The 13,235-nt window shown below is 32.0% G+C and overlaps 2 long non-coding RNA genes across 2 annotated transcripts; one reads left to right on the top strand and one right to left on the bottom strand.

Moving 5' to 3' along the window:
- Positions 1-4,298: 4,298 nt before the first annotated feature.
- LOC140176383 (uncharacterized) lies at positions 4,299-6,728 on the bottom strand. Its single transcript, XR_011867670.1, has 3 exons — positions 6,607-6,728; positions 6,315-6,378; positions 4,299-6,212 (listed from the first exon to the last, which is right to left on the bottom strand). It is a non-coding gene; the product is annotated as an uncharacterized lncRNA (long non-coding RNA).
- Positions 4,465-5,181, top strand: LOC112722418 (uncharacterized). The gene is made up of 3 exons (XR_003162663.3): positions 4,465-4,601; positions 4,694-4,893; positions 4,966-5,181. It is a non-coding gene; the product is annotated as an uncharacterized lncRNA (long non-coding RNA).
- Positions 6,729-13,235: the final 6,507 nt, after the last annotated feature.

Here is a 13,235-nt window from a genome sequence, read left to right as displayed (position 1 = left end):
AACATGATAAAAGCCGGTGTCCCGTAAATATCCCTCCACTATTAGATTGTACCGATCCGACGGCATGTAGTGGTCACATTGCAACATTCTAGAACCCTAAACACAAACATAATATTAATTAATTAACAAATTAAATTTAACAGAATAAAATTTTTATTATCAAATAACCAGTAAAACATATCCACAATCAATAAAAATAATAATAATAACAATACTTTATATAAATAACTATTATAATATACTAATACTCAAATAACTATTTTATTCTATTCTAACAACATACATACAATAATAAATTAATCATTAATCCTTTATTAAATATTTATATTAAACTTATAACAAAAATAATTAATTCAATAATTTTTAATTCATAATATTTATTTTACTATCGTACGAACGAAAGTTTAATAATAAACATTATTACTACAAAAAAATTATTTATTACTAACAATTAATACTAATTAATTTATTTATTATCACACGTAGAACAATTTTAATATTAGTACTATATTCTAATAGTAATTAAACCAACAGACGCGTAGTAGTAATAACAATTATTATTATTATTATTATTATTATTATTATTATTATTATTATTATTATTACAATAAATTCATTAATAACAATTAATATTAATGATTTTATTTATCTTGTTGCAATTATTCTATTAATAACAATAATTAATTTAGGATTTGAATTCTCTAAAGTGTAATCTCTCACCATTTATTTTATAAGTGGAATCAAGAATAAATATGAGAGAGAAACCATTCAAGAATAGAAAATTATACTTTATCCTCTAAAGTACAAATTTAAAATTTAGAGGATCCAAATTCTTAATTTATTATCATAATGTATCATAATCCTTCCTTCTAAACAATATTATTACACTAATCTCTAAAATTATTTTAATTAAATTAAAATATTTAAAAATTATTACTACACTAATTTCTAACATTATCATTATAATAAACTACTAATCTCTAACATTGTAATTATTATTTTAATTAAAATAAAATATTTTGAAATAAAAATTTACATAATTAGGATGATCAAGATAATTAGCAATATAGAGCTTCGAACAATTGACATCTTTTATTCTTCTTCTTCTAGACATTTGTTAAAAAAGAGTGGTCTAATTTTTTTTTATTCAAAGCTTCATCAATGGAAGAGAATGAATGAATGAAGCTGGTGATGGGATTGGAGGAGAGGAGGATTTCTGTTGCTGGTTCGAAAGTGAAAGGGAGTGAGGGCATTGATTCAACTTGAGATTGTATACATTCTGGTGGAGGCTGGAGTGAGGGCATTGATTCAACTTGAGATTGTATACATTCTGGTGGAGGCTCATTAACCTGCATAGGAGACACGTGGTTAGAGACACAAATCGAACTGTTCGGTATCTTTTCAGCCCCTAATCGGACCGTCCGATTGACACCAAATCAGACCGTCCGATTTCTTTATCGCAGTTGTTATATCTGCGTGAAGCACCATGAATGTCCATAACCGCGTCATACTCCATCTTCTTCCCAATATGTAAAATAAAAAAGTAGTTTGGCGTAAACCAAAAGTCGGCCGATTTTTAAAAATTAATCCAAATGGTGCCTTTTATATCTATTTTTAATCTTTAGAGACAAAAAAAAACCGAGAAGAATCAGAAGGTGGCCAGTAATCCCATTCAGTCAGCTCTGACTTCTTTGTCGTCCACCGGTGTAATCTCCAGCGCAGTTATCTTGTCCATTTTCAGTTTTTTTTTTTTTTAAGAAAAAGAAGTTAACACAATGTTGTTTTCGTTCCAAATAAAAACCCAAAGAGAGAAGCATAATGAGAAGATGTAAACAAGAAAAATGAGAATAACAGTAAGATAGTGATGAGAGATAAAATAAAATTAGAGATGAGAATCTTAAAGAGTAAAACACTAAAACTATAATAGAAGATGGAGTAATGAAGAATGTGCCTTCTACTCACTTTGCATTACTAGGTGACGGCACATAACTTTTACTTTTACTCTTTTATTGAATTAGGGTTTTGACATTTTGTATTTTAAGATGGGCCTTCTTTTTTATTTAGACAAAGGCTGGAACTTTTATCTTTTCTTCGGATTACGTAATTCTCTATTACTCCATCTATTATATGAGTTATTGATAAACGTGTACGTATATGATGGGTTGGCCCAAATTTGACATTTTATGCAATAAGCTTTATATATATTTTGATGTAGTGCTTTTATTTTTCACACCAATCTTTTTTTTTACACCATTATGTTTCAAATATAGTTTCATAACTAGTTTAAAAATAAAACCTTAATTGGTTATATCTTCATACTATTTTGGATGTATGTTTTGTCCTTTTTTCATGATTTGATAAAAACGAATAAATATATGTTAGTGTATATTCTTTTATTTCCTATATATGTACTATATTCATGAGTCGCCAAATTTTTTATATAACTTTGTTAAATTTTTGTTAAAACATGTTAATTATTGTGCTGACGTTATTAAATTATATTGAAAACTTTGATAATCTTAGTTAAATCTTGTTAATTTTTGTTAAAGTTTGTAAATTTTATGCTAACATAAATTGGTTAGCTTTGTTTTTAATTCAATAAAAAAAAGCATAAATTGAATTAAGTTAATTCATTGAATTGAGTTTGTACTTTGATAAAGATCATGAGACTTTAATTAACGTAGTACTTTAAATTTGGATAATATTTTAATATTTATATTAAATTATAATTATATTTTAATTTGTTTATTTATATTTTATTATAAAACAATTATTCTAGTTGAACCACAGCTGAACCGATTAGACCAGTAAACTAATAAACTAGTAACTAGAGCGGTTCGATGATCAGTCTAATTTTAAGAACCTTGTTTATCAGTCATCATTGATTCTCTCTCCTCCCAATCTTACGCACCATGCCGGTCAGCCAACGGAGGTCGTCTCTCCTTCCTCCGTGCCTCTGTTCGCCTATCCTTACTCTGTGCTGCCAGTCTATGCTTTGCTTCCTCCATCTTGGCTCCTCTATGTCATCTGCCTCATCGCTGGTCTTTGCCTCCTTCGTGTGCCTCGTTGTCATTTTCGTGTGGTTGTGTTGAAGCTCCAAATTCCGAAGTTGCTTTGTCCTGGACTCAACTTCAACTTCTGCTTTTATAGGATAGTTTTGTTTTATTTTTTCAGTTATTATTTAATCTTTATTAATTTTTTATGCTTAGTATTTTTAGTTTTAATGCAGTTTTAGATAAACTGATAATTAGTTATACTAATTAGATAATAGTTTATGAAGATGAATAACTTTTGTGGTAGTTTTGATGGAGAAATTTGTTCTAAAAAGCTGATCAAGAAAAAATTATTCAGGTTTATTGCTTACTTTGGCAGCTGCTATGTGGCATAGTTTTGAGCTTGAAAGAGGATTGGGTTAAGGGAATCTTTATCATGGTTAAAGTTGCCTATGAATCCTTCAGATGGTGATGATAATGTCAAGATTCGCAATATTTAGATTTATTAGATAATAAAAAGAGAAAAAGTTTGTGATATTTATTTAGATCTCAAATAAATACGTTATGTGTAAATCTATGTGGATAACATAAGAGAAGAAACATTGGATTTTTGAGTTCGAAAGTAACCAATTTAAACTTGCATATCATAATTCTGTTGAAGAGAATCCTATTAAGGAGTGTTTGTTTTGCTATATCAAAGTCTCTTTACTTATTTATATCACCATACTTTTTGATTATTTATTTAATATCATTGTTAATTTTGTTTTGTATTGTTTTATCAAGTACTTAATTACATCATAACTTTTGAGTGGTAATTGACTTTACCAATTATGCTTTAAACTTAGTAAAGGAATGCATAGGTAAGAATGGGAATGTACTTTAGATTTAATATCTATTTTCATATTAGCTATTTTTAAGAAGTCAGACTTGATTGTTGTTAAAATATTAGTGAAGGTATGTATTTTAAATTTTAATTTTTTACTTTTTAAGGATTTTATATTTTTAGTTAAGTGAGACTAAGTATACCGATTCAATCAGTTATCCACTAGTTGAACTAGTAACCTAGTGACCTAGTATTCTGACTAGTTCAATTATTGGTTCTGTTCTGATAACTATGCCCATAGTGTCAAAAAGGATCATATTATAAATGTGAGAGGACTTCTTCCATCACATCATGTTTGGATTGGTAAGAACCAATTCATGAGTTATCCTATTACCACTTCTCTTGACATGGGAACAGAAAATGGTTCGAAAAATACTAGATAATCGAAGGCAATCAGTAATTAAAGTAGCAAAATAGTTTCATGCTCTTTCTAAGATCTAAGACCTTGGATAACTTTTATACTATCACTTTTCAAAATTACTTCAAAAAAATAACAATATTGGGCCAATCTAAGGCCTAAAACATAAGCAAAGGCTTTAGCTTCAGAGGATAAAAGCCAACTCCTAGGTTCCATGTGTTTGCAACTGTAATTAGTCTCAGCAGATTGCGAATCACTACACGTAATCTAATTAAGCCATCATTACTCCTTATAACATCTACATTAATTTTTCAAAGATGGGTAGGTGGGCTCTCCCGTCTATCAGCGCTTAATGCTCCTAGAGGAGGTTAGTCGGGCTCTTGTATCCATGGTTGGACCGGGTGAGCACCTTTTTAAACTCTTCATGATTTCTCGTTGCTAAATCAACTACTTTTTTAGGATGTCTCAGCTTCTCCTCGAGCATGTATGTGTTGTGAGCACTCCACAAAGCAAGCAGACTTACACAGAAGAGGTCTTGTCTCTCGACGTCAAGCTCGGATAAAATTGCAATGATTCAATTAGAAATTGAGTCGTCGGCGATGGAAGATGCTCGAATTGCAAGACCAGAAGACTTTGGCAAACTCACAATTTTTGATAAGGTGAGCTTCTATTTCCTCATGTCTCCAACATCTGGGGCAGAAAGGTAAGCACTGGATTCTCTTCTTTTGCAGGTTACGGTTAGTCAGAATGGAGCCTTTTAAGACTCACCAAACATAATCGAAGACTTTAGAATAAGCTTGGATTTTGCACAAGTTTCTCTAGTGGGATTTGTTATATTTGGTTGTGACTTTTGATATGCTCAAGTGCTATTCATAGGATATAATTCTGTGGTATGCATATTTAATTCTAAAGTCACCATCTTTAGTAAATTTCCAGAAAAAATGATCGTGTTGGCAACTACGGTGAATTTTTTTTGTCCTAATTGATCTCACATCTTCTACCTTCTATAAACCTCCCATTTCTAAGATAGATTTGCTACTCCAAATACTCCTCAAAGTATAGCTAGGTGTGTGACCTACTACTGAATCTAAGAAGCTAGTTTTGGTGTAGTATCTGGCACTAATAACTCTAGCTGCTAAGAAATTTAGACGTCTGTCTTTGCTAAAAGAGCGTGATTAAAAGCCTCAAAGTTTCCAAAATCTAGCTTGCCTTCCACTTTTTCTTTACTCAGTTTTTTCTAACTCACCCAATGAATTTTGAATAGAATTTACAAAATCACATCTAGATGTTGACAAAAGCTTTTAGGAATGAGAAAACATCCCATAATATTGGTTGGGATGGATTGAACAACAGTTATAATGAGAATTTCTTTGCCACTCTAGATAGGTATCCCTCCTTCTAACCTTTTAGCTTCTCCCAAACTCTTTTCTGAAATCAAATACTTCTCTTTCGGATCTTTCTACAAAGGTAGGGAGACCCAAGTATTTAGAATGGTAATTCAACGCCTTTATCCCAAGCTATTGTTGAATGAGGATTTGCCTATTAGTTGGTATGTTTTGGCTGAAATAAACTTCCGATTTGTCTAGGTTTATCCTTTGACAAAAAGCTAACCGGTAAATTCAGGAAACATCTATGATTTTCTTTATGTCCTAGTTTGTAGCTCTAAAGAATACGATGCTATCGTACACAAAGAAGAGGTGATTAATCTGTGGTGCTTGTCTGACAATTTTAATTCTCCAGATAAGTTTACTATTCTAAAAGAACTTAAGCACATAAAATAAAGAGATAATGGGATATTAGATTTCCTTATCGAATTCCTCTATAGGGTTTAAAGGTATTGCTAGGGGTTTAATTTAGAAGGATTGAGAAGGAGATCGTGGAGAAGGATACTCAAGGCCTACCCTGCAACCACCATCAAACCTTGCTCGAAATATATCTGACTTGACTAAACAAACTCGACGAGCATAGAATCTTTTTCCTGTAGAAGAAAAACAGGACAAATCAGTACATAAACAAGAATCAACTATAAATTTTAAAAATAAAAAATAAATAAAAAAGAATTTAGCAGCAACATATCCACCTTCAACCAAGAATGTGACATCAGAGAGTTTTGAATTGTTAACACAGTGTTTGCCTAAGCACTCCTACATAAATATAAATAGATATTAATGCAAAGTTGTGGGCAAAAGGTTTTAAGGAATCACTTTACCTTTATTTTTCATTGATGTATAAACCCAAAAAAACTAAAATTAAATAAAATAAAAAGAATAGCCAAAGTACATGGGGAGTTAGCGATGAAGGTGCAACATCAATAAGAATCATATTCAATAAAACACTCATCATAGGATTCTATAATTTGCAAGAAAACTCACTTTTCTCTAGATCTTCTCCTCAAATCTTGTTAAGATTTTTGTTACACACTTTCTAGTTGACTACAAGTCAAACAAAAACCAATTAAACTTATGAATTATAGAGAGATAGAACTATAGAAACTCTACTTAAGAACATAAACAATTTTATTATCATCAAAGACAAATACCAATAAATTAAACACAAGTCAATATATGATACTAGGGAGTAAAGGAAAGAAGGGCATACTTGAGCTTTGAAACTTTCATCCTAAAGTTTGTGAAAACCACCAGCCTTAACACAAAGAAGAAACCCAACCATGAACTTACAAATTTACATTATATATTCTTTTGGAAAGCTTCTATCGAATAGAGACTATCAGAACAAGATGTAGATATAAAAATCTTAAGATTTCTTTATCACAATATTATCACCAACATCTCAAGATACTGAATATTAAAACATGTAATGTAATCTAAAAAAAACAAATTTACTCGGCATCTTTTTTCTTCTTAGGCATTCTGTATCCACCAACAACACAGGCATGCTCCCGTTTGAATGGTTCAAGGGTGACTTGCTCAAAAGGCTTAAACTGCTCCGCCTTCAGTTTATTGACTTCACTTGCAAATACCGACTCTGCTGGTATTGTAGAATCTATGCAGTTGGCCTATCGCTTATAAAAATATTAGATTATTAATCATTAATCACTACCCCTTTTTTCCAAGTCAACAATCCAATACATTAAGGACTTGTTTGATCCACATAGTCAAACTGCATCCATTAGGTAAAAGAAAGTTTCATATTCATAAATAAGAAAGAAAAAAGAAAGCAACGAGCACAACAAATCAATAATCAGGTCCTTAAAGAAGGATTAAAGCAATCATGCATCAACATAGGTAAAATGAATTCCCATGTAATTAGTGGCAATAGATAAGCAATCATACATCAGCATAAGTAAAAGTAGCAGTAATACAATAATTTTGCAATTACCTACTTAATTCTATATGTTAAAACTTACATAAATTTAACTAAGCATCATGAGTATTAGCATGGTGTAGATAAACAGGCTTTTTATGCGCTATTGGTTAATAATAAAATAAAGCAGCTAACAACACTAATTAAAAGCCCCACGAGCAATCCAGCAAGACCTAGGTAAAGCTTAATCGCAAAAACCAAATCCAAAGGAAGTGTGATAAACCACTATTTTATGGTTTATCCTGTGCTAATTTGAGTGGTTTTTATCAACTCTCTGCTCACTTATTCGTACTAAATGCATGGCTTTACAATTTCCTTCCTGATTTTGTGCTATGATTGGAAACATGTTTCTTTGGTCTTAATTTAGCTAATCTTAATCCTCTCTTATTACCATTCGATTCCTTGATATGTGTGTTAAGTGATTTCAGAGATTATAGGGCAGGAATGGCTTAGAAGATGGAAAGGAAGCATGCAAAAGTGGAAGGAATACAAGAAACTGAAGGAACTGCTAAAGCTCTCCAGCCTGACCTCTTGGTACTAAATCGACCATAACTTGAGCTACAGAAGTCCAAATGAGGTCGTTTCAATTGCGTTGAAAAGCCAACATCTGAGGATTTGCAACGATATATAATTTGCCATAACTTCCCCAAAGATAGGCGACGCGCACGCCTGGATCACGCGGACGCGTGACCTGGAAAAAATGCAATCCGCGCGAACGCGTGGACGACGCGTACGCGTGGTTCTCTGCAGCGACCTGCACATACCAGAAAACGCTGGGGACAATTTCTGGGCTATTTTTTACCTAGATTTTGGCCCAGAAAACACAAATTAGAGGCTATAAAGTGGCGGAATCGATCCATTCATTCATACAACATACACAACTTTCATTATACATAATTTTAGGTTTTAGATGTAGTTTTTCTAGAGAGAGAGGCTCTCTCCTCTCTCTTAGGTTTTAGGATTATGATTTCTCTTAGAGTATGGTTATTTCTTCAATCCAGGTTCAATGTTCCTTTAATTTAATTTCTCTTCTACTTTTATTTATTCTATTACTTTAGTTTGTTTATTTTCCCAATTTGGTTTATGGATTCCTATGTTTAATTTGATTTTCTTAATTAATGCACATTGAGTAATTTTCAGATTTATGATTGCTTTCTTCTATGATATAAATAATTTAGATTTTCCCTTTTTGGCTTTGGTTGAGTAATTGGTGACACTTGAGTTGTCAAACTCAGCTGTTGATTGAAAATTGGAATTCTTGCTGGTTGATTTGGATCCCTCTAAAGCTAGTCTTTCCATAGGAGTTTACTAGGATTTGAGGAATCAAATTAATTAGTCCACTTGACTTTCCTTTATTTAGTAAGGGTAAACTAAGTGGGAGCAATAAATAATTCTCATCACACCTGATAAGGATAACTAGGATGGGATTTCCAGTTCTCATACCTTGCCAAGAGTTTTTCTAGTAATTAATTTACTTTATTGCTAATTTATTCTCCTTGTTCCCTATTTCAAAAACCCCAAAATTATACATTTTTCCATAACCAATAATAAATCATACTTCCCTGCAATTCCTTGAGAGACGACCCGAGGTTTAAATACTTTGGTTATAAATTTTATTGGGTTTTGTTACTTGTGACAACCAAACTTTTGTATGAAAGGATTCTCTGTTGGTTTAGAAACTATACTTACAACACGATTATATTTTCATAAAATTTCTTTACCGGCAGAAATCAGTTCGTCCAAATGGTGCCGTTGCTGGAGAATTACAAACGTGTGCCTTATTATTGGTTATTGTAAATATTTGCTTTTTCGTTTCTTTTTTTTTAGTGTTTCTAGTTTTAGGAGTTTATTTTCATTAATTTTTATTAATTTTTGTCTTTAATTGCTACTTTGAATTCTCACCCCCGTCGCTTTGAGTTTGGTTCTAATGTTGTTGAAAGGAATGGAAGCTATAACAGGAACATACATCAAGATCAAAACAATCAAAGATGGAAGGAGCCACGAGGATCTGATCAACCCTTTCGGCAACAACACTTTCCAAAGTACCAGGGACAACGACCATTCTACGATGCATACCCAAACAATAGTTATGGTGGACCCCTTCGTGACAAACCACCTCCACCAAATTACTATGGTCAAGAGTCATTCCAAGGTGCGTACCAAGATGATAGATATGGTGCACCCCCTTGTAGTTACCAACAAGCCCCACCATATGCCAATGAACCACCTCCTCAACATAGCTCTCAACTACCATACTCACAAGCCACCTACAACCATTCACCTCCATATGACCCTAAACATTATCCACCCCAATTCCAATCCAATTACTCCCAAGAACCACCACTTCCATATGCACCATGTCCATCTCCATCGACCCAGGAATCACAGGCTCGCCTCAAGGAAACAGTTGATCAATTTCATGCAACCTTTCATCAACTGGAGCAAGCAATAAATCAATTAGCTTCCCGACATTCGGACACTCAAGGAACCCCCATGGCTTCATATGGAGAATCTAATGAAGAACATAGCATGAAGGAGACACTAGAAATTCCGGTGGACAGTAAGCAGCATGACTTTGTATTGGAAAAATTGGAGGAAGCCGTAATCGTTAAAGAGGAATAAGTGGTTGAAGACTTAGGAGATGCGGAACGTCCATGGAAAAGCCCAGTCATAGAACCCCCTTCTAAGGAGTTTAAATTTGATGTTGAGGAGGGTGTACAACACTACAACAAATAAGGATTTTCGCAACAGTCAAAAACCGTTGCCGTAGATTGAAAAACCGTTCCTAAAACTTTAGGCAACGCTTCGGCAACGGTTTTTGACCTGTGGTATATGCGGCCGTTGCCAATGCTCAAAGGCAACGGTTTTTTACCTAAGGCAACGGTAAAAAAAAAACCGTTGCCAAAGTTACTGACATAGGCAACGGTTTTGAAAGAAAATTTTAAACAACGGTTTTGAACTGTTACTCAATAAGCAACGGTTTTAAACCGTTCTCTTTCATGATCCAACGGTTTAAAACCATAGCTGAATAGACAACGGTTTTAAACTGTTGTAGTTTTATTATTCACAAAGCCAACGGTTTTAAAGCGTTACTGTTGGTGTCATTTTTTGGCAACGGTTTTAAAGTGTTACCATTGGTGTCATTTATTTGGCAACGGTTTTAATTTCAATTTTTTTTATTATTTAGTTTCAATAAATAATCTAAACTATTTGAATCAAGTCACTAGAGAAAAATAATTGAACATTTCCCATCAAATTTGACTTACAAAAATTGTTGTAAGATCCAAAATCACATTATATTATTTGTTAGTAAGAATAAAATATGTGTACATTTCCTTAAGTTTCTAAAATAAACAGGACTAATATTCTCACTTGAACATATTCCCAAATAGCTTCTTTATCTTTAATCCCCTTCCAGTTTGTATAAATTAATGGACAAAAATCTGAATTCCTTGCTACTGTGCCCAAAAACTTTCTCGAGTTGTTTACAGCTTCATCAATAGGACCAATTGCCTCTTCTTCAATATCTAGAGTAATTTCTTCTTTATCTTCCAACTGTCTTGCATGAATCTTCAAGCATTGTATAGGTGCTCGTGTTTTTTTCATTGTTGTCTCTATACAAAAAGACTAATTAAAATTACCATAATATATTCAAAGAGACTAAAACATTAATATTTTTAGCATTATATACCATCCCTCTCTTATTGATTTATATATATTTAATTGAAAAAAAAACAGCTTCATCCATTTAGCCAAATGAATAAAATTCCATAATTTCACTATTGCTAATGATTTATTCCAGCTACGTAGGAAACTAGAATCTGCTTCAAAAATTAAAGTCAAAGTGTAAAAAGAGTCAGAGAGATCCTTTTCTTATATCATATCATAGTATGTACATGTACCTTTTCTTATATAATTAATGAGTACAGATCCTATTCAGATATTCATCTCATTTTAGTGACAGATTTATCATTTGATAAAATATAAATTGTAATGTGAAAATAGCCCACCATATGCAGCAATATATATACACGTGAACTATAAAGTGTGAACTTGTGCGTGTGTGGGGAACTAGCCCACCATATGCAGCTACGCAAACATAATTTTATGTCAACTGAAGTGTGAAATTGAAATAAAAAAAATTTAAAAATATTATAATAAGTTATGAGCAATATCTATTTTGTTTAAATTGATACCGGCCTCATTTGTGAAAGCTTTCTCTCTTAATTCAATGAATGACAAGCAACTAGAAACTTTCCCAAAGAAGAAAGAAGAAAGAATGAACTAGGACTACATAGAAAAGATGCAGAAGCTAGAAAAACAAATAGCTTGCAGTGAAAGTAAACTGAACTATTATTTAAAAAAATGATAGCAATTACACCTCAATTACATAGAGTTATTTATTAAAATATATCTCTATTATACAAAGAAGTCATCATATATAAATCTTTCACAGCAATAAATTTAAAGAGAAAAGATGTCATAAAATGTTTTTAAAGAGACCAAAAATTTACCTTTCACAGTATTGTCTATGACCTCAGCCTCAGTTGGATTAATATAATCCTTGTCCTGCTCTTCTATATTATCTCCTTCATTCTCATCCAATTGCTCTTTACCTGTAGTGTAGCTCAATGTCTAAGATAGTGGCAGCTACAGAGAGACGCACTATTTGATTTCCTTTTTTTTGGTTTTAAAGAGACAAACTACAACAGCAACAAAGAATAAAAATATAAGCAATTCATAACCATAACTCTAATACTAATGTTACTATCACTTCCATGACTACACACTAGCATTAGCACCTATAAATCAAACAAAACCCACCAAAGACACTAGTTACCATGTAACAAAAGCACCTTCAACCTATCTACCGGCACAACTAGACAAATTCACTATACTTAGTGAACCAAAACACTCTTCTGATTTATGACATCCAAAAATTAACAACAAAATCAAACTTATTTGCATTGAATAGTTCAAAGAGATTCAAAATAATTGTGGTAATATTTTTCTATTTTAAATCAATGACCAAAACAGAGCATTGACCAAAATCAATATTAAAAACAACACAAAATCAGAACAACATGTTCAGATAACCAATTACCAAATCAAAATCAGAATAGCACTATACCAAATCAATATTAAAATCAAATTAAAGTCAAAATAGCATTTCCAGAGAACTAATTCCAAATCAAATAATGGTAACAAAACAAAACTCAATACAACCATTTTCATCATCATGCTCACCAACAAACACTCTTTTTCAACCCACCCTGCCGCCCCAACCAATTAATAGATCCAATAAATTATTTATTAAAATATATCCCTATTATACAAAGAAGTCATCATATATAAATCTTTCACAACAGTAAATTTAAAGAGAAATGATGTCATAAAATGTTTTTAAGGAGACCAAAAATTTACCTTTCACAATATTGTCTATGACCTCAGCCTCAGTTGGATTAATATAATCATTGTCCTGCTCCTCTATATTATCTCCTTTATTCTCATCCAATTGCTCTTTACCTGTAGTGTAGCTCAATGTCTAAGATACTGACAGCTACAGAGAGACGGACTATTTTATTCCCTTTTTTTGATTTTAAAGAGACAAACTACAACAGCAACAAAGAATAAAAATATAAGTAATTCATAATCATAACTCTAATACTAATGTTAC

Source organism: Arachis hypogaea, chromosome 11 (assembly GCF_003086295.3).
Source record: "Arachis hypogaea cultivar Tifrunner chromosome 11, arahy.Tifrunner.gnm2.J5K5, whole genome shotgun sequence".
In the NCBI taxonomy this organism is placed as follows: Eukaryota; Viridiplantae; Streptophyta; class Magnoliopsida; order Fabales; family Fabaceae; genus Arachis; species Arachis hypogaea.
The sequence above is the reverse complement of the archived record's forward strand: the minus strand, read 5'-3'. Positions and strand labels throughout refer to the sequence as shown.